Here is a 22,551-nt window from a genome sequence, read left to right on the forward strand (position 1 = left end):
ATCAGTCTATCTAAAAGAACACTGTCTTAAAAAAAAAGTCGTATTAAATGCATTATTATATTAATTATAAGGCTTCAATTGAGTATATTGTCTATTACAAAGCATCTTTTTTGTTATACCTTGTCCAGAAGGTTCCATAAAAGAAATTTATTTCAAGGCTCAGTTCCAGAAATACCTGTCTTCTCATTAACAGCAGGTTTAAATTTATCTTGCTAACGACATGATCTGTAATTTTATCTGGCTTTAAGTAAAATAGAGCTAAATGCGTGGTCCACCTCTGATAACTATGTAAGACCTATGGTGTGTATTTCTACCTGTGCTCTAGGAATCCCTGCTTTTGTTGTCTTCCTAATCTTACTTTTCCTTTAACTAATTTCTCAACTGTTTATCTTAATCATTTTCATGGTACCTATTATTTTAAGCATATTCAACTCCTTTGTCAAACAAATAAGTATACATTAGTAATGTTTACACTATCAGACTTAATGTTTTTAAAGGAAACTTTGTTCCTGTTTTATCTATTTTTATCTAAATCCTTTAAGGATATGTGTGTATATACACGTGTGAATTTTAATACTCATTGAATTTTTACAGGAATAAAGTCACACTTAAAACTATTTTAATAGCATTTTCCTTATCGGCAATTTCTACTGAATTAGGCAACAAGAAAAATGTTAAAAGTCCTTTTCTTTTTCTTTTAGCTCAAAGACTCATAAGGATTTTTCAAGTAAATGTAAGAAATAAGATAAATAAAAAGATTTCTAAAGGGGATACAAATTAATAAACCATAAGAACTTTCACTAATCCAGTACAGAAAATTAGTTCTTAAGAAATCTCTTGGTAATCCACTTTCAAACCTCTCCAGTTTGTTCAATAATAATTTAAGTTTGCGTTGGTCCCAGAGTTAGTCACCTCTCTGTACCACGATTTCAGTGTTTAACTCATAATTAAGCACTTACAATGTTCGAGAATATACTTATCAAGGCATCAACACATTGCATAAGTTTTTTCTCTCTCAGATAAATATTATAAATGTGTCAGCATGAGCCACAGAGTTACACAATGCATTATGCATAGTGAGTTGGTCACCATGATCTTCACTCTGTTCTGCTTAGGAGACAAAGTCAAGATTATGTAAATTAAACCATTTTGTCATGTTTTGGTTCCCTTACTCAGTTCTATATGCCTAAGAATGTAGTTACATCAGCAAAAGTAAAATCAAGGACAGATTTTGCTCTATGGATAGTATAACCATTCCTAAAAATATAAAGGTAATATTATTCCATGTATTTAGGAGAGCATGATATTTAAAGAGAAACTAATGGGGCGCCTGGGTGGCTCAGTCGGTTGGGCGTCCGACTTCAGCTCAAGTCATGATCTCACGGTCTGTGAGTTGGAGCCTCGCGTCGGGCTCTGGGCTGATGGCTCAGAGCCTGAAGCCTGCTTCCGATTCTGTGTCTCCCTCTCTCTCTGCCCCTCCCCCGTTCATGCTCTGTCTCTCTCTGTCTCAAAAATAAATAAACTCAATAAACTCTGTCTCAATAAATAAATAAATAAATAAATAAATAAATAAATAAATAAATAATTTTAACAAAAAATAAAGACTAACTAATGTAAGTAATATGCTAGAGCTTACAGCATTGTAAAAAGAGAAGCACCTTTAGATGTGATTTAATTTGACCCCCTTATTTTGTAGATGATGTTGTTAGCCAAATGCTAGGTAGTTTTCTCTAAGTCACAAAGCATTAGAATTAGGCTAGACTCAGGTCCTCTGATGGCCCAAATCTACAGGTAAATTATCAATCCCTCTTTGAGAAAAATGCTTTTATAATGTTCTATACTGACTTTTAATCACAGAAAATATTATACAATCACATTTATGTTTTTTCAAAACAAATATTACTATAAATATTCAACATTCTTTAGCCATAAAGAAAATAAACTTACAACTTCTTGGAACAGTGGTTTGTATTTGAATCATTTTTCTCACCTAATTGGTGGCCCTTATGAACTTTCCATCATAAGAACTTCAACAGGTCAAATTATACTGGGAGGTAAGAGAAGGGTGGGAATTAATTACCAAAAACCAAAAAACCAAAAAAAAACACTCAAAGAAATATTCACTATGGCTCAGATGGGCAGGAAATGCTTCTGGAAGCAACATCACAATGGCTGCCCAAGGAGAACTCTAAGTCCAGTTCAAACTTGTATTGGTTGGTGATGGTAGTACTGGAAAAACTACATTTATGAAATATCATCTGACTGATGAATTGGAGAAGTATGTAGCTAACTTGGGTGTTGAGGCCAATCTCCTTGTGTTCCATTCCAAATGAGGACCTACTGAGTTCAATGTATGGGATACGGCTGGTCAGGAGAAATTTGGTGTGCTGAGAGATGGCTATTACACCTAAGCCCAGTGTGCCATTATAATATATGATGTAACAGCACGGGTCACTTACAAGAATGTGCATAACTGACATAGAGATCTGGTACAAGTATGTGTAAATATCCCCACTGTGCTGTGTGACAAAGTGAACAGTCAGGACAGTAAAGTTAAGGCCAAATCCATTGCCTTCCGCCAAAAGAACCTTCAGTACTATGACATTTCTGCCAAAAGTAACTACAACTTTGAAAAGCCCTTCCTGTGTCTTGCCAGAAAACTATTTGGAGACCCTAACTTGGAGGTTGTCTGGACCCAGCTTTGGCAGCACAGTATGAGCATGACCTAGTGTTGTTCAGACAGCTACTCTCCCAGATGAGGATGATGACCTGTGTGAAAGTGCAGCTGGAGCCCATCATCAGAAATCTAGCTTTACAGGCACTGTCCTGTGATGTCAGCGGTACAGCATGCTAGCCACTTTATTACCAAGCTGAACAGAACAGGTGCTTAATCTTTGGGATGCTGATGGAGATGAATGGGTTTCAGACTGAATGTGGCAGTTTGAAAAGTATCTTCATTTTGGGGGCCTGCATATTTAGCCATTTTGAAATGCAGCCATTTCCTTACTAAGTTTCATATATTAGTCTGCTATAGTCACGTCACAATATCCACTGGTGAAATCTTGTTTGTTACTGTCATTCCCACTACTTTACTTTTAAAATCAGGATAAATTTGTATTTTAAATTAAAATGAAAAAGAAAGAATCACCTTTGTAGGGAATTCCTTTCCTTTTCAATGGTGTGCACCTTCATTTTTTTTTATTAGAGGCATATCCTTTATAAAGTTTTGCTAGATACTAGTATGAACTACATAAAACAAAGATACTAGTATTAACTGAACAGGAAGACATTTGGTAGCAAAATGACAGGAAAAAACAACCAAAATTAATTGAACAAAACTAGGAATTTTTTGATTCATGTAACTTGAAAGTCTAGGGGTATTTTCAGGCATGTCTGGATACAGAGAATAAAATGATGACACAGGACTCTCTGGCTTTCGCCCTTATGTGTTCTACACTGCTGTGCCTTAAATTCTCAACTCCTCTCCACACAATGGAAAGATGACTGCCTATATATCTCAACTTATGTATCATCCTAACACCGACCCCAGCAGGACAGGTGGAGAGTGCTTTCTTTCCAATGGTTCCAACGAAAGTCCTAGAATTTAGTCTCCAGGGCTCTGACTGAATCACCTTCTCACACCTGAATTAATCACTGGGATATGATGTTTTGATTGTTCAAGCCTGGGTCACACAGCCACAGGATTTGAATCTATCTCACTCAAAACACAGAGAATACATCTGGGGAAATAATGATTTGCCAGAAGAGGTGAAAATGAATGCTGGGCATGCCAAAAAATGACAGATGTCCTTCAGTGCACTTGTGAAGCAGAGAGAGAAGTTTAGGGCCTCTTTCCGTTATCTTCCAGTTTATCCCTAGAAGTAGCTGTTATGAACTATTTTCTAGTACACTGACAGGAGCACAATCAAATAATGGGTAGAATCACTATGTGGCACTAAGCTTTATATAGACAAGGTCATCTCTCCAAATCCCTGATTCTTTCTGCCCATGGGACAGAAATAGTAAGTGGCAGATCTGCTTTCAAAGTTGAGGAAGACCCAAATTTCTCAGGATTTGTCATAATATTTCTCTATTCCGTTTCTCTTGTACTACCTTAAATCATAGTGGTGAGAGCTAAGCAAAGGTTTTGACGTTATAGCGGAGGGGGAATTTGGAAAAACAGAGAGTAATCTTTTTTATAAACTTACGACCTAAGTTTTTTACACCTAACTAGTTTAAGAAAAAAGAGTGCTCCATGTGATCCAGCCCCATCTTGGATATACTGCTACAAACTCTCCAACCTCTCCCTTTAATAGGATTTTATTTTCATACCCTTTTCCATTTGACTCTGCCCTGCCTTCCTCTTGGGGTGTAGTATGCTCCCCTGTCATTCCAACTTGGGGTTTTACTTGGGGTTTAACTATATGATGTGCTCTGACTAGTGCTATGTAAGTTGAATATAATGTGTGCCTCAACTGATTAGAGGCTTTAAACCAGTTTGCGTGGTTTGGCTTGTGCTTTTGTCGTTCTGCCATCTGTCATCAAAAGATCTTGCCTGGGTCTCAGAATGAAAGATCTGTGGGGCAGATATGAAGCTGACTTGATGAATGAAGAACAGCCACCCCAGCCACCTCCCAGACCTGTGATGTCTCTCATCATAAATCAGTGGGATAACTGGGCTCTTAGGCAGATTTTCAGGCAAAAATCACTAAAACAACATATTACACAACTGCATAAAACACAATGCCTTGTGAGACACACTCTCTTTCTTAGAGACAACTCTAAGAAAACTGTTATTTTAAAACATTAGAGTCATGACTTACATGGCCTACATGGTCAGGGTACTGGTATGGTATTAAAGGAAAAACATTAAGTCTATAAGCCAAAGTAGGATCACATTAACTATGGATCTTTATTTGCATATGCCAACAGTTTGAGGGTGATATATTAATCAATGAAAGGATTTTAATAACGTCCTCTCTCTTTTCATCTTCTTTCATTGCATCATACAGCTGACCTCACACATCTCATACCAAATAGTCTTCCCTGCAAACCTGCAAACCCATATACCTCATCCTAATCTAATTCATTTAATCCTATACAAAACTTTTTTTTCAAACAGGATTTCCCTGGAGAACAAGGTGGAAGATTTTAGATCAAAACAGAATTCTGTCATTGGCAGTGAGAGAAAACTGCCAGATTTTCCCAAATGCTTTCCTTGGGAAGGGCATGGAAAGAAGTGCCTGATCACAGCCAGTATTTGGGCATATTTGCTCTCCCAATCCTGTTCATGTCAGTTAGGAAATGTCATCTTAATTTTAAAAATTTCAAGTTAGGGCTCCTGGGTGGCTCAGTCAGTAAAGCATCTGACTTTGGCTCAAGTCATGATCTCACAGCTCGGGAGTTCGATTCCCTCATCAGGCTCTTTGCTGTCAGCACAGAGCCTTCTTCAGATCCTCTGTCCCCTCTCTCCCTGCACTCCCCCACCTACACTATCTTTCTCTCTCAAAAATAAATAAACGTTCAAAAAATACAATACAAAACAATTTTAAGTTATTATTTTTGTTTGTATGTTCCTGTTTTTTTTTTTAATTTTTAATTACAGAAAGAAATATTTTATATTTTAACAAAGTGAACACCGCAAAGTTGTAAAAAGTAAATGTTAACAATCTTAATTTCCCTCCTCCAATCTATTTCTGAATATTTTTCCATCAGTGTCCAATGGTGACTGTTCTTTGAAAGGCTTATCTACATAAACATACCATAATTTGCTACTTTTTTATACAATGAACTCTATTATACACATTCATCTAAGATATGCCCTCTTTCCACATATCATACATGAATGACATCTCTTCATGTAAATAAGCTTAATCTAATGTTCATTAAATCTAATTAAATCTAGTTTACATGAAAACTAACTGCATAATGTGCCATGTTATATTTATCAAAAATTCTTCAACCAATCTTTCTTAATTCATATTTAGTTTATCTCTAGGTTTTTTGTTTTGTTTTGTTTTACCATCACATGGCAAAGCTAAGTCAATGAGTAAGGATGTATAATCTTGCAGGGAAGAGAGACCAATGATTTAATTCAATTATACCATGGTCTTTTATAATATGTGCATATGTGTGTTCTGTTTTGATCTTTGATCTTCTTTTGTTCTTTGCCTTTATTGTTTCTGAACTTCCTGAATGTCCCAACAAACTTCTGGGAACAAATGAATCCATGCTGTCCATCGGCGAGGAATATTGTGCAGAATAGGCAACCACTTTGTGGTACAAATTTAAAGAATGTAGAGAGACTCGATTATCACTTCAGATTCCTCTTAAATTGCTTGCTGATACCTGACATTTGTCTTAAAGTAATTGCAGATATCACAGAGAGCTAACACACTAAAGTCTCATTAGACTTTTACATATTATTTTTAATACTTTTGTCAAATCCTGCAAGAGAGTTAAGTTTTTTTATGTGGCAAAATCAAACAAATTAAGTAGCAATCTTAAAAATACATATATATTCATCTGGGGCGTCTGGGTGGCTCAGTCGATTAAGTGACCAACTCTTGAGTTCAGCTCAGGTCATGATCTCATGGGTAGTGAGATGGAGTGCTGCACTGGGCTCCAGGCTGACAGTGCAGAGCCTGTTAGGGATATTCTTTCTCCCTCTCTCTCTGCCCATCCTCTACTTATTCTCCCTCCCTCTCTCTCTCTCTCTCTCAAAATAAAAAAATAATCTTACAAATATTAATCTAATGAGAATTAAAAAATGTATAGAAAAGAAGATTGAGTACACTGAAGACAAACTTCATCTAAACTACAACTTGATGGAAGGAAAGACCTAACCAGATGACTTTGTGTTGAAGATACTTTGGAAATCAGATACAGTTTGACATGTTGTATCAACCAAGGGCCTAAGGTAATTGTGAAATTCGAATCATGTTTTATCCTTCAGCATGATATTAGATGGCAGAATTTCTAAAGCAAAGTAGAGTGTAATTTAATCTTTAAGATGCATTCAAATTTCATGGTTGACCGAGTCAACTTCTGTGGGATTTTTTCCCAGATGCAGGACACAGGGGATTACCACTTTCTTTTCCAAGAGTAATAAGAAAGTAGTGAAATGTAGCAAAAAACAGAATGTCTGAGTTCTGCTAGACCCTAGGTAAATTTCAAAACCACCATTCTCTATCTAGTTGCCCTAAAACAAATCCTAGTAACAAATGTAAAATCGTTCTTTGCATCATAAGGTGCTTAACAAATGTAAGAGGTTACCATTAACTATACTAAGAACATTCCTATTTTTAAAACAAAGTAAAAAACCTTTAAATGTGAAGAATCCCTAATTTTCTGCAAAAGACTAGCTTGGAGAACTCTTTACCTTCTTTTTAAATTTTTTTAATGTTTATTTATTTTGAAAGAGAGAGAGAGAGAGAGAGAGAGAAGAAGAAGAAGAAGAAGAAGAAGAAGAAGGAGGAGGAGGAGGAGGAGGAGGAGGAGGAGGAGGAGGAGGAGGAGGAGGAGGGGCAGAGAGAGAGACACACACACACACAGAATCTGAAGCAGTCTCCAGGCTCTGAGCTGTCGGAACAGAGCTTGATGCAGGGCTCAGGGCTCAAACTCACTAACTGTGAGATCGTGACCTGAGCCAAAGTCAGATGCTTAACCAGCTGAGCCACCCAGGCACCCCACTCCTTAGCTGTCCTAAACAAAAATATTAGCTTTCTGAATTTTTATATTCTTTATGACTAGGTTTTCCTAGAGCCTGGAAGTGCCATTGCAGAAAGATCTAAGTGAAACTGGCTAAGCAACACTTTCCTTCCACATCCAGTCAGAAAGCCTTATAATTGCTTTTATAATTGTACACTTATCTTTCTGAATCGAGCTTTATTTTTTTCAGAGACATTTCCTTAATCTTAAAAAATGATCTCTTAAAGGCACTGGGCACTACTGTGGCAGCTGATACTGTGAAATACACCTGTTTGAAGTAAAGTCGAACGTGTGACATGCTCCAGGATTTTATGCCAAATTACTCACCAAAAGTTACAGTAACAGTAAGGAATAAAATGGAACATGATAAAAGAAAGAAAATTAAGAAGATATTTCCTAATGATTCCCATAGGATTATCAAACATCAAGCAAAATTAATACGACTCTATAATTTTACAAGGTATTAACTAAAAGAGGATACTGTAGGGCAACCCAATGGGGTGGAGGCCAGTGATGGTGACGTGGGCAGTGAAAGAATTTACCGAAGATAGAACAAAGGAGATAGAAGTTTATTGAGTCCACTTGAAGGGAGCAATGGGTAGCAGGACAGCACAGGGGAGGCTATCTGCCAGGAGACAGTGAGTGGGGGGCTATAGTTAAGGGAGAAGGTGAGGAGGTATGGGAACATATGGAATTTTCTTTTTTTGGTAAGTTAGGGATTATGGATCTTTTGAGCTGGGTCACCTAATGGGCCTGTTTGTATTCAGCTAGGGGGCAGGGGGTCACTGTGGGCCCCTCTCATCACTCAGGTTTCCACTGTTCAAGTTGTTGGCCTAAAAGCAGCCTCTACAGATACATTTGTTATTAAAAGGGCCAATGAATTATTAACTTACAAAGACCAATTAGAAAGTCATCATTAAATAGAATAGGGTAAATTTTAGAATATATATATATTTTTTTTAATTTTTTTTAATGTTTACTTATTTTTGAGACAGAGAGAGACAGAGCATGAATGGGGGAGGGGCAGAGAGAGAGGGAGACACAGAATCGGAAGCAGGCTCCAGGCTCTGAGCTATCAGCCCAGAGCCCGATGCGGGGCTCGAACTCACGGACCGCGAGATCGTGACCTGAACCGAAGTCGGACGCTCAACCGACTGAGCCACCCAGGTGCCCTAGAATATTTTTTTAACTGGCATAACTATATTATTGAATGCATTGGAATCAACAGCATTCAAGGACAACAACTTGACCCTTTTATATCACTGCTCATTAAACTACCTCCACCAAATTATTTTTTCTGGTAGTAAAAATCCAGTCTGGTCTAATACCAAGGTTTTCATTTTTCGTTTACTTATAAGCTTTCTTATTCTCTCTGCTTGGGCCTGTGTTAGGTTGGGAAATCTTCAGTATAGGAAGGGCCATGATTGAAATGGATTTCCATTGTTTCCCCACTTTGTTCTTCTCACCCTTCTTCCTGATTCATTTTGCTGACTTTTGGGTTAGAGTGAGGGAAAAAAGAGCAACATGAAAGTCAATTAGTGTCTCTGGTCCTTTTATTTTGTCATATGTAAAACAAATTAAAAAAGTTACATTTCACCCCCTGAATAATTATAACTTTTAACTCTTTAAAGTCTATTTATTTTGAGAGAGAGAGCACTCCAGCAGAGGAAGGGCAGAGAGAGAGAGTGAGAGAGAATTCCAAGCAGGCCCCTCACTGCCAGCATGGAGCCCAATGTGGGGGATCGAACTCACTAACTGTGAGATTATGACCGGAGATGAAATCAAGAGTCAGACACTTAACCCACTGAGCCACCCAGGCACCCCAACTCTTCCTTCCCTCTTTTATTCAAACAAAAATAAAGATTCCAGAGAAGGAGGAGAAAAGCCAAACACAAATTTCATTTATCTGGCATTTTTTTGTAGGTCCTGGCATGACAGCAGTCTTCAGACTACTGAATGTATGTGTGTCATATATTCTGGCCTTACAGTCTCCTATCTAGCAAATTGGTTTTAATAAATATTCAGAGATTAGGACTTCACAGATCAGCTGAAATAAATGTGAAATAAGTCACACATAGCTACAACTCCTGCTTCTCGCCCAATGGTTATCACCAAAAATAGCTTACTATATGTATCTGCCAGGTACTATTCTATCTAGTTCACTGTTGTGTGAACAAGAGAGAACAAGATTCCTGACCTCACCAAACTTAAGTTCTAGAGTGGTAACAGACAATAAATAATAAATGTAATAGAGAAAAACAAACAACACAAATCAGGCCAAAGAGGATTCAGCCTATGCAGTGGGTGGGGGTAGGGGTTAGTTAACATGTTGCAATTTTAAATAGGGTGGTCAAAGTCTGCCTCTCTGAGAAAGCAGGACCTGAACAAAGACCAGAAGCAGGCGAGGGAGCCAGCAGAAGAAAGAGGGAACATTCTATGCACAACTCCTGCAGTAGGAACTTATTTCAGGAGGAACAAGAGGGCCTGAATGCTTGCCCTTGCCCCACAGATATTGCAAGGGAAGTGGTCCATGCTGTGTTCCTAAAGCTAAAGTGGAAGTGTGGTGGCACATCAGGCGGGGTTTCTGCACTTATCGTAAACGTCTGTCTTTTCACTCATGTGGAATGGAGAAGCAGTTCAGACTTTAAATGAGGTAAATTGGGCAACATGATTTACAATTTTAAAAACTCACTCTGGCTACTGTGTTGAGAAAAGACTGGGTGCGGGGAAGGAACATGAATCAGAGTTGACTAAATTATACTGTGGTAGCAGGCAACGCTAAGATTTCAGAGGCCTGAAAAGCAAAGAAAAAATAAGGTGTTTGTTTTGTTTTTTTTCTCTCACTAACATCGCATAGCCATTGTGGGTCATCTGTGCCTCTGTTCCATGTTGTCTTTTCTATGATCGAACAGTTGCTATCTGGGACAATGCCAGTCTCACGCCAAAGGAAAAAAGAGACCGGCTGGACCAGGACTTGGTTCTTAAAGTTTCTGTGCAAAAGTGTCTTGGGTTATTCTGTTGACATTTCAATATGTCACAGCAAGTCATGGGGTCAGGTCTGACATCAAAAGACCAGATCTATAATCCTCCCACAGGTAGGGCCAAGTCCTCAAGAAAGGCATGCAAATATTTGGAATAATAATACAATTCTCCAAAATAGGGGAGAGAAAAGAAGGGAGGTTTTTTAAAAGGTTATTGCAGAACTCTATGCAAGAGATGATAATGACTAGTTCCATATTAATTGCGTCTCCATCAGTGGAATCTTGAGATTGCCAAAGGTATTAAACTGAAAGGAGCTAGGGAGGTGGCCAAGAAGAGAGGCTCATATAAGAAAAAAAGTAGCAAAGAGGTATATAATAGGATAAAAGCAAAGATCAAGAAGTAAGTGGAGTGAATTCAGTGAGAGAAAAACTAGTAAAAACACAACACAAATCATAGAGATAGTACAGATATTATTACATCTAAGCATTTAAAAAATATAATTTAGTTTCATGACTACTTCAGGCTGAAATACCTCGGGGTGGGGGGGGGGGAAGATCCCAAATAAACTTAAATTCTGGAGAAGAGACTTTGATGACCCAAGTATTACTTTTTGTAAATCTATCTGGCCTTTTATTTCTGATGGAATAGTTTGTTAATAGCATGCCAATTTTCCCTCCTTTATTTAATTTGCTCTGTTAACTTGACAGCAGGACCTCTCTGTTAAATCAAGTATTTCACTATCGTTTAGTCAACTAGATGTTGTTGAGTATGAGTAAAAAGGTGATAAAATTCAACCGCTAATTCTATTCCTACTGTTCCTTCCTTTGTAGACTCTTTGGACAATAGTGAAACCCAAAGCTTAATGTAATTAGGTCTCTCCTTTCATCAGCCCGAATTGCCTTATTCATTTATGTTTATTCCTTATATCTACAAAGAAATATGCTAAATGCTAGGAATGCTAATATAAAAAGAACTACCTCTGTGAGATTCTTACAGTGCACAGGTAAAGATGAATGAGATTTAAGGTAAACGTTATTTTGGAGGAATATGCGATATACAAAGATAACAGACAAAGGAGAATCAAACTCCACATGAAGATGCTTCAGAACGAACAGATGCTTTTGATGAATCTGGGGTTTTTCATTCAAAAACAGGTGACAGTGAATGAAAGTTCACGCACAAGAAAAATCATACAAAAAAATGTGATAAAGTGAGAAATATTTGCGTAACAAATAAATGGAATGAAAAATAACATATAAAGTGAAATTTTTATATATGCAATCATGTCACATGCAATGACAGTTTTGTTTTGTTTTTTCATTTTCTTCAAATTATAAACTTTTTTATTCCTTTGTCATGCCTCATTTTACTGATTGGGAACTCTAGGACAAACTAGATGGAATACATGATAATAGGTATCATTGTTTCAAGATTTTCTTAAATATATTTTTATTCACAGTTTTAATTTTTGTTTTTGGTTTGTTGGAATCATAATCAGATACTATGGCCTATAAGAGCTCTTCTGTAACAGTGAGCAAGTAAAGTGAATGATGGACAATAGAGTGCAGAAAGGAAAAACATGACACCTAAAAAGGAGTCTGCTATTTACAAAGGGAGTCCCTGGAACTGGTAACTCAGTCTTAAGGATCTTAGGGCACTGGCGGTTACAGTTACAGCAGAAAGGTCATACTGGAGTACATCCCATCCCCTGAAAACACATCAAAACATAACAGCTATGTGTGTGACTTGAAAGAGATGTCCTAATAAACTGTAAAATTGCAGGGACAAATAAATCTCTGCCTAGGATCTCCATTTTCAATTTTAGACCCAACCCTTTTCTCACACTACCAACAAGCAGATCATTACTACTGACATCTCAATACCTATTTTCAGCTGGAATGAATCAGCAGGAATAAGGAAAATAGCAAATGCAGCCAAGTGCATACATTCTTATATACTGATAAATCTGTGGATGCAATTCCTCAAATTTGAGTAAAAGATTATGAAATTTAAACTATAATATGTATTACCAGGTTGTCTTCCAAAAAAGGTGATAGCAATTCACATTCTGACCTGAAATAAAGAGACTGTTTTTTCTTATGTCTGTCTGTCACTAACTTTGCAGATAAAATGTTATCTCATTTTTATTTTAATTTGAATTTCCCTGAGTACTGTGACGCTGATATTTTTATATACTTATTGCTTACATGCTTTTTCTACTCTATGAATTATTTATTTACATCTCTTTCCTATGTTTATATTGAAACCTATGTCTCTTTAACAACAATTGTATAACACATCTTTGTTTATTAAAGATATTAACCTGCCTTGTGACTTTCCTTGGTTGACTTTATCAAGCCTTTGCTATTTTTCTTTTAATAAGTAGTCAAATAAATATATCTCACGTATGTCTTCTGAGTGTGCAGATATTCTTAAGATTTGATGATGTGAGAGACTGTAGGGTTTATGTAGATCAAATATATGTATGACACATCCACACTTTATTTGGATATTAAATGCCATGTTCCACTGAGGAGATGTTTGAGAAATGTTTGAGGATGTGAGAAAGGTTGACAAAGGTCGGGAGTATCATCGGTGGTAGCCTCTTATTTCTTAATCATTTCAGAAGTATAATCATAAAGTTGCCAAAAAAATGAGAGCTCTCCTGAGCTCTAGTTTAATGATCACAAGGAAATGTTTGCCAGTTAAAATAACAGGGAAAAAAAAGGAATATATACACCTTTACTAAAAGTTGAAACCTGTTTTTAAAAATCGCTGCAGGGAAATATAAAGTAAATAAAAAGCTAATGTAAAATAAGCTCACTGAGGCATACAACTATGCTTAGTCTATTCAATTAATGAGGGATTTATGAGGGCTAAAGGAGCAAAAAGACAAAAAGATTAATTGGTTACTATACCTACTGGCAGTCAAATATAACATAGATATATTCATTCAATTAATGGTTTTAGCACTTACGGGGGGGGGGGGGGGAAATACCCTGTTTCTTAATATATATGTTTGCAACAGAAAACCTCAGTATCTGGTTAGTTAATCAATCATTAGATGCAAAGGATAAAAACAAACCAAAATTGCATTAGTTTTCCTTTGCTGCGTAACACATTACCACAAACTTGGTTTTAACTTGAGTTAAAACAACATACACTTCTTATCAGTTTCTGTGGGTCAAGAGTCATGATTTAAACAGGTCTTCTGCTTAAGATTTACAAAGCTGCAATTAGATACTTTCCAGGGCTGGGTTCTCATCAGAGGCTGGACAGAGGAAGTTGCTTCCAGACTCCCTTGGAGTATTGGCAAAATTCATTTCCTTGCAGATATACAGAAAGTTGTTTTTTCAAAGCCAGCAACAGAAATAACCCCAGCAATACAGGTACAACTTCATGTAACCATCTACATGTTATCAGCGCATGCGACTGGTTAGAATCACAGGTTCTGTGCACACTGAAGGGGAGTTGATGAACAAAAGCACGAATACCAGAAGGCAGGGTTTATAGGTGCTACCTTGAAGTCTGAGCCCCAAAAACCAAAGTTCACAGTGGTTGGAATTCTCTTGAGTATGATATGCAAGGCTTACTTAAGTCTGTATTTTTCCAAAATCAAAAATGGGGTGCCTGGGTGGCTCAGTCGGTTAAGCCTCAGACTTTGGCTCAGGACATGATCTCACAGATCATGGCTTTGAACCCTGCATTGGGCTCTCTGCTGTCAGTGCAGAGCCTGCTTCAGATCCTCTGTCCCCTCTCTCTCTGCTCCTCCCCCCACTCACACTCTATCTCTCACTCTCAAAAACAAATAAACATTAAAAACTAAATCAAAAATAAATTGATTTAATGATTTTAAAATACTTCATTCCATCACTAAAAAAGGCTTAAGGTAAACTCATAATTTACATTACAAAGTAGTCAAATACACCTAAGTACACAAATTATGGAGAAAAGAGTGGAATAGGAGCCAAAAATTAACTTTGGCTCAGTCACTTACTAGATATATTTACTTAGGGTATGTTCATGAACTTCTAGGGACTTCAATTTCTTTATAAAACGGAGTGATGTTAAACTTACAAGTTTCTTCGGTCAATTAGATAAAATGGTTGTTAAGTACACTGAATAACTCTGATGCATAAGAGTCATTCAACAAAGCACAAGTCACTAGTATAATCACAGTATTTAAACTCCATAGTATACATAATACCTTTGTGACATGAGATTTTTTAAGGAGTTTAATAACCCCTTTTTCTGAGGAAAATATAATTTTCATATATTTAATATATTTTCTGAGGAAAATATAAAGTCTCATTTCCTCCAATAGATAGACACCAAGCGTTTCTGAATGAGTTTAAGAGTGGTCTCAACCTATATAGTACGTGCAGTGGCATTAAATATGCAAATTCCTAGACAGTATCTCCAAAGATGGAACAGACTCGACATTTTAAATAAGGCCTCCTTACTTGGAAAACTGAATTTTTATATGGAAAAAATTTTTAGGAACCACTAATTTACTGTTAAACAATAGGAATAAAAGTACATACTCGTCTTCAAGATCTAGGGAGTTAGGACATAAATATTATTGATTCTGACTCTGATCCCTCTTCGAATAACCAACCAACTATTCTGATCACCAATTCCAGTGTGTGTGTCCAGGGGGAGAGAGGGTTTTCCCACACCATTAAGCAATTTTTGAATACCAGCAGGGTATCTACAATTCAACCCAATTCCAACACTATCTGCCTGGAGACGGCATCAGGTCTCATGGGTTAAGGGCTCAGTCTCACAAGAACGGCCCCGTATGCCCCACTTCAGATGCCAATTGCAAGTCCACGTTGTCACCTGCACTTGTGACCACCTGCCTATAGAGCAGAGGTTCCAAAGACCCCCTCCTTGGGTTTGATTAATTTGCTAAAGTGGAACAAAGAACTCAGAAAAATATTTTACTTTCAAGATAGTCTGTTATAAAAGGATATAACTCAGGAACAGCCAGATGGAAGAGATACATAGAACAAGATACAGAGAAAGGGAATGCAGTTCCTATGCCATTTCCAAGGGCACCACTCTCCCAGAATCTTCACATATTCACCAACCTGGAAGCTCTCCAAACCAATGCTTTTACCATGATTGATTAAACCATGGCCATTGGTGACTGAATTCAATCTCCAGCCCCTCTCCTCTCCCAGCAGGTCTGGGGATGGGACTGGAAGTTGTGCTCTAACCATATATTACCCTCTAACCATATATTGGCTCTACTGGCAACCAGCCCTCATGCTTAGATGGGATCCAAAAGTCACCTCATTAGCATAACAAAAACCTTTATTACTTCTCATCACTGGAAATTCCAATGGTTTTAGGACTCTGTGCCTCTGTTAGGAATTTATCCAAGGGATACAGGAGTACTGATGCATAGGGGCACTTGTACCCCAATGTTTATAGCAGCCCTGTCAACAATAGCCAAATTATGGAAAGAGCCTAAATGTCCATCAACTGATGAATGGATAAAGAAATTGTGGTTTATATACACAATGGAATACTACGTGGCAATGAGAAAAAATGAAATATGGCCTTTTGTAGCAACGTGGATGGAACTGGAGAGTGTGATGCTAAGTGAAATAAGCCATACAGAGAAAGACAGATACCATATGGTTTCACTCTTATGTGGATCCTGAGAAACGTAACAGAAACCCATGGGGGAGGGGAAGGGAAAAAAAAAAAAAAAGAGGTTAGAGAGGGAGAGAGCCAAAGCATAAGAGACTGTTAAAAACTGAGAACAAACTGAGGGTTGATGGGGGTTGGGAGGGAGGGTAGGGTGGGTGATGGGTATGGAGGAGGGCACCTTTTGGGATGAGCACTGGGTGTTGTATGGAAACCAATTTGACAGTAAATTTCATATATTAAAAAATTTAAAAAAATAAAAATAAAAAAAAATAAAAAAAATCAATCTAACTCCAAAAAAAAAAAAAAAAAAAAAAAAGGACTCTGTGCCAGAAACAGGGACAAAGACTAAATATATATTTCTTAGTATAAATCACAATATCACAAATATAGAAGTCCCTTTTCATTGACTCATTTCCCTCCTTCTAATCTCAGGGACATTAAAATCAAATATCAACTAATATGCAGATGTGTATGAGTAAATGCTAGGAAATACAATTTAAGTAGCATTAAGAGACTTAGAGATGGGAGAGAACTTAGTATCATTTAGGAAGATAGCTGGTTTCATTATACTTCAAAGGGGGAAAATTGTGGACACTACTTAAAGAATAAAACACTGAGTTAAAGATCAGCTGTGAGGAAAGATGGGGTTGTAGACTAAGGTTGAACTGACTACAATGAAGCTGTAATTAGAAAAATAATGAGTAATGACCTACAGGTGGCAGAATACATTCCACTGGTACACAATGCTTTTGATCAGGGAAGAAGTTTATTTTGCAAATAGTTTATCCTAATGAATTGAAAGACTGCTTAGGCCTAGCCAAGTATTCATATGCAACACAATCCTAATGAAATTAACTGTTTAAGGAAACAATACATCTATGAACCCTGAGGTTAAAGACAAACCTGAAAGGAATCAGAGTTTTTATTAGACAGAACCACTTCAGGAATCACCTTATGGTTGTGAAGAGAGGGAACAAAGTTGCAGAGAAAATCATTATAGAAATCAGGGATGACAATATATAATGCAGATAATAGGATGACCAAAAACAAAGATGTGTAATGTCATTGGTATATTTGTGGTAACAGCACAACCCAGTATAAAACTTTTAGCTGCTGAGACCAGAGAAAATGGCTAGATCAAGGTGATAGAGTGAAGGCAAGAGGTACATCAATTCAGTTATTTGTAAAGGTCAGAAAAATCCTACATTTTAGATTGTGAAGTCTGAAAATGAAAATAAAGAGAATGATATAATACGGCGTTTGGAAATGTTAAGGTTCACTCACAGGGGGATCAGCAAAGAATTAACATGTTTAGGGACTGAAAGCATTAATGTATTCAACTTTTAAAAAATCCTTTATTTTTATATTATTCATGCAAAAAGTTAGGAAGGAAAATTAGAAACTATAATCAAGCCAGCATAGCATTGATCACCTGGCTTAAGTGAAACAGAAGTTTGAAAAGTTATTCTCACATTAATCCATTTATATTTTCAAACCTTCTTGTAATACCTTTTATTCCCCCACTTTTGAAAGAAAATGTAATTCTGGCCAAAGTGGAGTCTGGAATTGAGCTCTAGAGACTGTCTTAGTCTTCTAATAGCACTTTTCTGCCAAAGTCATATTTTTTGGAAAATCAAGAAGGAAATGAGTATTTCTACTATGCTATGTATCAGAGAATATTCTAGGTAACAAAGTATAACCTGATAGCTTTACTGTGATCCTTTCTCAGTGCACATAGTCTTTTTATTACACTAAATCAACTATTTATAGTCTTGAGTCAATGAAATAATAACAATGTACCATAATCCACTGCTAAGATTACTATGACCTAGAATTAGCTGACCCACTAGCATTACACAGAAATGATCAAGGTGGTAATTAGTAAAAGCAGTTTGATTCCTGATTAGTTACTTGATAATACTTCATTATGAAACAAAGAAAAATGAATTTGAATAAAATTCACACACTTTTTGGCAACTGCTAATTAATTTATTGTGTTTCCTATATGTATTTGGATCCTGTTTTTTGACTACTCCCTATAAACTTCAGAAGTAATATGTTCTTATTTTTCGCTCAACTTTCTTCATGGCAAGAAACCACCTTGTGTGGCAATTATTTCTTATTATACTTGATTTTAAAGGTATGTAATTGCAGGCTGCATGCTGATTCCCATAAAATTGCATGGGGTAAAGTGGCAGAACAACCATGTAATTCCAAATGTTGCCCTCCCTAAGAAATTCTTTTATTTTTTGTCCTCTTTACTACCTTTATTATTATGATATATACATGGTAAAAACTTGTAAATAACTTAGAAAGTTTAGTAAATAGATACTATAGTATTCTAGTCTCATAATATCCACACACATATTCAAACAAATGCTGAGTAATGTTCAAATTAGAACTACTATTCAGCAAATACATCCAACTTGTTTTAGCCCCAATCATGTACATTTTTCATAAAATCTTTAAATAATTTAGTATACTCAAAATAACCTGAATTACTATATTGATCCTAAAAGTATTTAAACCTTCAAAATTAACAAATCAAAACCACACTCAGATACCACCTCACGCCAGTCAGAGTGGCCAAAATGAAGAAATCAGGAGACTATAGATGCTGGAGAGGATGTGGAGAGACGGGAACCCTCTTGCACTGTTGGTGGGAATGCAAATTGGTGCAGCCGCTCTGGAAAGCAGTGTGGAGGTTCCTCAAAAAATTAAAAATAGACCTACCCTATGACCCAGCAATAGCACTGCTAGGAATTTATCCAAGGGATACAGGAGTACTGATGCATAGGGGCACTTGTACCCCAATGTTTATAGCAGCACTCTCAACAATCGCCAAATTATGGAAAGAGCCTAAATGTCCATCAACTGATGAATGGATAAAGAAATTGTGGTTTATATACACAATGGAATACTACGTGGCAATGAGAAAGAATGAAATATGGCCTTTTGTAGCAACGTGGATGGAACTGGAGAGTGTGATGCTAAGTGAAATAAGCCATACAGAGAAAGACAGATACCATATGGTTTCACTCTTATGTGGATCCTGAGAAACGTAACAGAAACACATGGGGGAGGGGAAGGGAAAAAAAAAAAAAAGAGGTTAGAGTGGGAGAGAGCCAAAGCATAAGAGACTGTTAAAAACTGAGAACAAACTGAGGGTTGATGGGGGGTGGGAGGGAGGGCAGGGTGGGTGATGGGTATTGAGGAGGGCACCTTTTGGGATGAGCACTGGGTGTTGTATGGAAACCAATTTGACAGTAAATTTCATATATTAAAAAATAAATAAATTAAAAAAAAAAATAAAAAAAATAAAAAATAATAAAAAATAAAAACTATGTGGGCAAAAAAAAAAAAAAAAAAAAACCTTCAAAATTATTTTCTCTATCAATGAGATGGGTATCACAAATATACCACTTACATAAAAAATAATTATTATTAAACAGTAGTGTTTGTTTGTTTTTTGGGGTTCCTCCCTGCCAAGTCCCTGAGTTTGTGTGAGACCTTGAGAGAAGACAGTATGGCTACCATGTTCTACAGCTAGGTAGGCTGCTGAGTAACAACTGAAAATATAAATTATTTTAATCAAGCAAGTAAAGTTCATCTAAAATAAACTTCCCAGAGAAGGTCACAATAGGCTCACTTGTGCAGACACTCCTGACAACACCCTGCTGAGAGCAGAATCAGCCTCCAAAGAGTGTCAACCTAAATAAGATCATTCTGGGAAAATCACTGGGTTTTTCAGAGATGGAGAAGAGTCAGATAAACACCACAGTAGGGATCTGTACAACCATAAGAGATTTTAAAGGGAGTCATTGCTGAGAAACATGCTCTAATACTGTCTACTTGATTAAACCATTCAGCACTTTTCATTGTGCCTTGAGGCTTAAATATAATTGTATGCCATCACTGAAGCATCACAGTGGTATTTGATATTTGAATGTTGTTCAAAAAGAATGCAACTGATAAGAATCATTTTAAGGCTTTTGCATTCTCTTAAGAAATGCTTTCTCTCAGAGAGTCATTTTATAGCGAGATTTCATAAATGTAAATGAAACCATTCTAATGGGGGACTGTAGAAAATTATAAATGTATATATATCCACCTATCTGTAACAGCTGTTCACTTTGGCTTTACCTTTGTTATTTTCTATTTTTTTTCTTCATTATTGTCATACAATCTTTGTCCTTTCTGAGCTCACACTGTTCCTTTCAACTTCACTGACAGTTATTTTTTTCCCTTGAGAGCAATCAATGTTTACCATACCTGGCTACACCTTGTGTCTTCCACTGATAAACAATGACTTAAACGCCAATGTCAAGCAATGTCATTCAACACATCTGTTTCATTAATGCAAATTGTGATGGCAATCTGAACCCCCCCCTTCTGATTTCTTATTACGTAACTACAGAAGCAAATTAAAAGGAACATACCATGAGCATATAAATGATGTGCCCCTACCACAACATCAGTGAACAAAGAACATTTTTTAGAAGTGTCCCCACTAATTTACCTCTACTGATGACTATAGTTAATAATACTATATTGCAGATTTGAAAGTCACTAAAAAGTATTCACAATTTGCTTTAAAATTTAAATATTATACTTTTAATACTCTGTAGATAATATGACTAATAAAAGAATGTAACTTTATGTGTAAAATAACTTTTAATCTCAAATATTTACTGTATTTGATTTTGGTAAAGTCTTATGGTCTAATCTGTTTTTGGTGGTTGGAATTTGAAAAAGCAGTGCCTAAAACTCAACTAGGCATCAGTGTAAATGGGAATCCGAGGGATTTGGGGGTTGTTTTCTGTACACATGGATAAGCCACTTTACAGTCCAAGAGTGGAGAACGAGATGAAATTGAAAACATAGAACAATGTTTCATAGCTTTCTTCAGCTTTCACCATTATTCTTCACCTCTTTCAAATTTAATTCCCTGTATGAGGAAACATAGTCAATAGAGTTTTGTGGCACAAGGTACCTAAAATCATTCATCCCTCTGTACCTGAATGATTCTCTGTGGTAGAGGATGTCTTGTTCGGGTATTTACATGCCCTAACTCAAAAAGTGGAGATGTCTGGGGTATGTATATATCAAAAAAGAGTCATTTTAAAATTTAGGCCCAAAGTTCAAGCTAAAGAATAGAATAATCTCCCAACTGAAAAAGAGGCTCAGCTCTTTTATTGTCACTGTTGTTATAACAGATCTATTACCATATAATTGTTCATTTTTTTCTAATCTTCTTAAAAATTCTCAAGAATTTTTTCTGACTACTAGCCAATAATGTCAGTTATGAAATAATGAATCCACTCAGAACATAGAATTTAAATCTAATGAGAGCATGGTATCAGTATATTGGTATGGGTGGGCAGTACAAAGTTCTGCTTAATCACAAGGAAAACAATTTTGGATATTTAATGTTTCCAATAGTTTTTCAGTACAGTAGATGCTATTACCATTGAGCACTAATGATACATTAATGTGTAAAGGCATGGCCCTCATAGTTCCCATTTAAGTAAAAGCCAGGCTGCCAGATCATTTCTAGTGCCCACAAAAGGAATACAGCATGCCCTCAAACACCATCTCAGTCAGACTTCTGGCAATAAGGTGATTACAAGAATAGCAGCTTCCCAACCCGTTTCTTTGTATCACTTCTGAGAGAGGAATTCTTATCTTGATAATCATCCTACATCTTTTGATGTAGGTTAAAAAGGAAATGGAATATTTTATTCCTCAAATGTGACCTCGAATATTTCTTCAAGTTTCAGATTTTCACAGTGAGCCCAAACTGATAGCAGTATTGTCCTGAAGTTGGTAGTTGCTAGGAAATACCATGTATTTCACAGATAGATATACAGATGTATATATTGCAAGAAATTGCCCATGGGGTTCTCCAGCTCGAATGCACTGGCTTTTATACAAGCTTATATTACTTTTACATAAAAGTATTACTATTCATGCATTCACTTTAGAAACAGCGAAAACAAATCGAGTGAAATCAAAGTCTTGTTCTGTACCTTCTTAGTTTTGAATCATGTGGTACACAACATTCCTAGATTCCTCTGTGCTTAACCCATATTTAGGGAACTCAGCTACCTTCTGAAAATCAGAAAAAAAATTGATTTATGTTGCAATTTCCTCCAGGAGCTTGAAACAGATTTTCTTGTATGTTACTTTATCAATTTA

The 22,551-nt window shown here is 36.5% G+C and overlaps 1 pseudogene; it reads left to right on the plus strand.

The window, feature by feature from the left end:
• The first annotated feature begins 2,168 nt into the window (after positions 1 to 2,168).
• Positions 2,169 to 2,832, plus strand: LOC131490389 (GTP-binding nuclear protein Ran-like; annotated as a pseudogene).
• Positions 2,833 to 22,551: the final 19,719 nt, after the last annotated feature.

Source organism: Neofelis nebulosa, chromosome 2, assembly GCF_028018385.1.
Source record: "Neofelis nebulosa isolate mNeoNeb1 chromosome 2, mNeoNeb1.pri, whole genome shotgun sequence".
Lineage (NCBI taxonomy): Eukaryota > Metazoa > Chordata > Mammalia > Carnivora > Felidae > Neofelis > Neofelis nebulosa.